This window comes from Hemibagrus wyckioides, linkage group LG09, assembly GCF_019097595.1.
Source record: "Hemibagrus wyckioides isolate EC202008001 linkage group LG09, SWU_Hwy_1.0, whole genome shotgun sequence".
NCBI classification, from domain to species: Eukaryota; Metazoa; Chordata; class Actinopteri; order Siluriformes; family Bagridae; genus Hemibagrus; species Hemibagrus wyckioides.
This window is the reverse complement of record NC_080718.1, coordinates 24,548,157-24,553,156: the sequence shown is the minus strand read 5'-3', so window position 1 is coordinate 24,553,156 and position 5,000 is coordinate 24,548,157. Positions and strand designations below refer to the sequence as shown.

Sequence of the window (5,000 nt, the reverse complement as noted above, 5' to 3'; positions counted from 1 at the left end):
CCATCTCTCTCTCCTCCAGTCTCTTGGGCTCTCACTGTCTCTTGCTCTCTCTCTCTCTCTCTCTCCATCTCTCTCTCTCTCTGTCTCACTCATTGGCTCCTTCTCTCTCTCTCTCTCTCTCTCTCTCTGTCTCTGTCTCTCTCTCTCTTAATCTCTCACCCTCTTTCTTACTATCTTTCTCACTCATTGGTTCCTTGTCTGTCTGTCTGTGTCTGTCTCTCTCACTCCCGCTCTCTTGCTCTCTCTCTCTCCATCTCTCTCTCTCTATATATTTTTCTCTCTCTCTTGTGCTCTCTCTCTCTCTCTCTCTCTCTCTCTTTCTCTGTCTCTTTCTCTCTCTCTCTCTTTCTCTGTATCTCTCTCTCTCTCTCTCTCTCTCTCTCGCCCTCCACCAGACACACATGGTGGAAATATTCTTTGTAACCTTATATGAAGTTATTTCCCCCTTCAACGTACCCCACCTCCACTGCAAAGTAAGGCATAAGGAATTTGTCGTAAATTTTTCTACCCTTTTCCTTTCTCTCTTCTGCACCTCACTGCGTTTGAGCAAGTGCTGGAGTTGCGTGTACATTTGATCATATTGCACATGCTGTAAATCTATAAAATCCTAAAGACTGTATTAAAACGTTTCCTGGAGAAAGTGATGCTTTAGATCAGAGTTAAAAACCTGACTGAAGGTTTACAAGAGGAGCTTTCTCTTTCTGTACTTGGCCTCTGGGTTTCTTTATGTAAAGCAGCTTCACCAGGTCTGCTGGTAACATGGTGAAGTTTCCTCTCTGTGGATCTGTACTCAGGGACTGACTAAACATGATTAGATTGAATAGCATGGGATCAGCAAAAGATATTTTATATTTTCTTCTAAAACGTGTGATGATGGATGCTGACTGCAGCATGATACGTATTTTACAGATAATGCTTTGCAGACTAAGGAGTCTTCGGTATGTGGAGAAAGTGTGCGTGTGAGAGAGAGAGAGAAAGAGAGAGAGAGAGACTTACCTCTGAAATGCATTTCATGGCGCTTTTATTTCCATAGAATTCCTTACTGGGGGCCTGACCTCTGACCTCTGCTGCTTCCTGTGAGAATGTGTGTTACATTCCAGAAATGTGTGTGTGTGTGTGTTCATTCTCTGTCCAGAATGCAGGGAGGGATCTATAAAACCATTTTTCTTTCATTGTACAGAAGAAAATAAAATCCAGACAAAACACAGCACATTCCTCACTCTGCTTCTCATCCACATCTCTCATCCAGCCAGTTCCTATATTGTGTGATTACTCTAATACGCACAAAGCTTTCTGAAACATCATGGCTGTGTGACAATAGAGAATCTTGAGTCTCTTTAGAGCAAAATAAACTACAGAGCAAAATAAATCAATCTCAGTGCAGAGTGCAGGTAAAATACAGGCCGCAGTAAATCATGGACAGAATAGAACTGCAGAAATAAGTACAGATTGCAGTAACTACAGACACAATACAGGATGAAACGAACCGTGGACGAAATAAAGAACGCAATAAGTGATTGACAAAATGCACTGCAGGAAAAATGCTTAAAAAAATATTTTGTAATAATAATAATAATGACGAATTTTGATTAAAGATACAGGATAAATACAGAATAAATGAAACTATAGACTATAAAGAATAAAATACACTACAGCTAAATTTCAGACAAAAGACAGAATTATTTAAACTGCAGACAAAAGTACAGGGCTGAATAAACACTTATAGCCAAAGACAGAATGAAAAACAACTGCAAAATTCAGGATAAATTGAACTACAGACAAAATTGTGAACAAAATTAACTCAAGACAAAATGCTGAAATAATTAAGCTAGAGACAAAATACAGGCTGAAATCAACTACAGACAAAATACAGAACCAATACTCTAGATGCAGTACAGAATGAATTTAAATGACTTTCAGAATAACAGAATGGAATAAAATATAGACAGAAGGCAGAATGAAATAAAGTGCAGGCAAAATACAGGGTAAATTAAACTACAGACAAAATAGAGGCAGTCATAAACTACAGAAAAAATAGATGCTGAAGTAAACTAGAGACAAAACACAGTCAGTAAGGAACTACAGACAAAAATACAGTCTGAATTAAACTACAGAAAAAAAGAGGCTGAAGTATACAGGCAAAATTCAGGCCGAAGTAAACTACAGAAACAGTACAGACAATTATAAACTACAGACAAAAATCCAGGCCAAATTAAACTACAAACAAAATCCAGGCTGAAGTAAACTATAGCAAAAATACATGTTAATTAAATTAGAGAAAAAATAGAGCCTGAAGTAAATACAGACAAAAATACAGGTAGTAATGAAGTAAAAATACAGGTAGTAATGAAGTACAGACAGAACTACAGGTAGTAATGAAGTACAGACAAAATGCAGGACAAATAAACTACAGAAAAAATAGTGAGCAAAATAAAGAAAAAAAACCCCAAAATTAACCTAGAGACAAATTACAGGCTGACGTAAACTACAGACAAAATACAGGTTGAAGTAAACTACAGACAAAATACAGGTTGAAGTAAACTACAGACAGAAATACAGGTAAATTGAATTACAGAGAAAATAGAGGCAAAACTACAGACAAAATAGTCAGTAATAAACTACAGACAAAAATACAGTCCAAACTAAACTACAGAAAAAATAGAGGCTGAAGTAAACTGCAGACAAAATACAGACAATAATAAACTACAGATAAAATACAGACAATAATAAACTACAGACAAAAACACAGTCGGAATTAAACTACAGAAAAAATAGAGTGAGCAAAACAGTGAGCGAAATAAAGACAGAGCGCTGAACAAAATAATGTAGAGACAAATTACAGGTAGACGGAAACTACAGACAAAATACATGTGAATAAAACTCCAGACCAAATATATAATTGATAAATCCCCAAATAACAAATTACAATAAAAACAAACAAATTTCTTTACAGACAAAAATAACACACAGAGTAAATGTCGCTGTGTGACGTCTTAAAGGTGACACTAATTTGTATGTATAATGCTGCTTTTCCTCTCCTGTGTTGGGAAATCATTCTTGGGGTTAGCATCTTTCATCCTCTGCCTTGTGCTCTGAAATATCTCTATACACATTCCAGTAAACATTTACTACACAATAGTCCTGTGTGTGTCCAGTTAACTCGTCTGTGTCGATCGGGATCATTTGTGTGAAGCGGTAAAAAAGCGGCTGAATGGAGCGGTGTAACGACTCCGACCTGTTCTCCAACCTGTGCTGGATTCGGTGGTGTTTTATTTATTTATTTATTTATTTTTTAAAGCTCTCTTCTGCCTCCAGTCATGTTTGCGTGATATTCTGCGGCTTCAATAGAAGCGCAGCTATAATTCCCAAATAGGCGGTAATGAGCACGCTAATCTAGCCGCGCTCAGTCGAGACTAACGACGTCGCTGCCGTTATGTTTGCACCGTTGTCACATAAACAGACTTTACTTTCTTAACCTGCAAACATCGGGACTCGAAGGTATCAAAGCGGACGACAAAAGAATAACGCTCCACTTATAGGTGTTTATCATTACGGACAATCATTTTCCCCGTGTTGATTTTTTTTTTTCTAAATCGATGATGGCGTAGTAGCCGAGTTTGTGCGAGAGAGAATGTTAAGCCACAGGCAGCCAGTCACTCAGGCCATAATTACAAACTGAAGAGCGTCCTGATGAGTGTCTGTACACGTTTTAGCACAGTATGGGGTGCTAGAAGAAAAAGGGACAAGTGTTTAGGGCTTTAAAAAAAAAAAGCCCGAGGAGATTAGGAGGCCTCCTGCCGAGCGATAAAAACGCAGTGACTCACTTTGCTTCTATTAGACCGCGCTAATGAGGATGATGGCTTTTGGATAAATACAAGCTCTAATTCGACTCAAATGTCATCGCCGAGAAGAGGGCCTGCATTAGCTGGATAAAGCTTTTAAAAGATTAGATGCTTTTTTGGCGGTCAGATAATATAAAACGTGAAGCTAAAGCGCTGTAATAAAAAGTATTACGGTGTGCGTCGCCTCTCTGATGGCTGCGTGGTTGTATATTCTTTTTTTTTTCCACTGAATTGACATTTATTTTTAATATTTTTAATCTGTAGAGCCTCCATCCGAGGTTGTGCTAATAGTTCTAATATTAATTTGATGTGTGTATTTAAATCTTGATGGCTTGACTGAAGTGGAGGAGCACTGAATTTTCATTCTCCTCTAAACGAGTGGATTAAATGGTTGGCTGTAGGACAGATAGATTTGATGGATTGAAGTGAAAAACTCATTTTACGCCGTCCTGGTTGTATAAATGTGGACACCGTTTTAGAACAGGGCATGTGAGAGCTTGGTTTCTGATTTAGCTCAGTGGTTAAGGTGTTTAGAAGGTTGTGAGGTCCACCAAGATGCAAATTGTAAGTTGCTCTGGATAAGGGGCGTCTGCCGAATGCCAGAAATGTAAATGACATCGTCTCGGTTTTATCAGACCGTGAAAGCCAAAGAGCTTTAAGAGCATGTGAGGGATCTCATTGTCGAAAAGGTAGCGATCAGATTAGCTACAGAACATCGTGGAACCTGTTGTCAACAAGTGGAGTATAACAAAGAAAGGACGTCTCTCTAAACATGGCCGAAGACAAGATGAAAACTTGGCAGACTTCCTGATAAGAGCAGCATTAAAGGGAATGGAGAAATATCTGGTCACTCCAATGTGTCTCACGTCTTTAGTGTGGGGTTGATTGGTGCAATGGAAAGAAAACTTCACCCTGATCCATGTGGCAAGATTTATTATACTGATGAGACCAAGGTAGAATGTTTTGGGCGTAATTGTAAAAGAAAATCAAAGCCCAAAGAAAAGTATACCTGTGTTGAAGCATGGTGGTGGCAGCATCATGCTATGAAGCTTGCTGCTCTTCAGCTGGGACTGAGGCTCTGTTCAAGATCATGGATAGCTCCAAATATCTATCTATTTTCTTAAAACATTCGAGGGGTAGATGTCAAACATTTTGTTG

General features: G+C 38.5%; 1 protein-coding gene across 7 annotated transcripts in view; it reads left to right on the top strand.

The window, feature by feature from the left end:
• hspa12a (heat shock protein 12A) overlaps positions 1-5,000 on the top strand; it is a 49,918-nt gene that overhangs the window by 23,085 nt on the left and 21,833 nt on the right. The window lies entirely within an intron of this gene.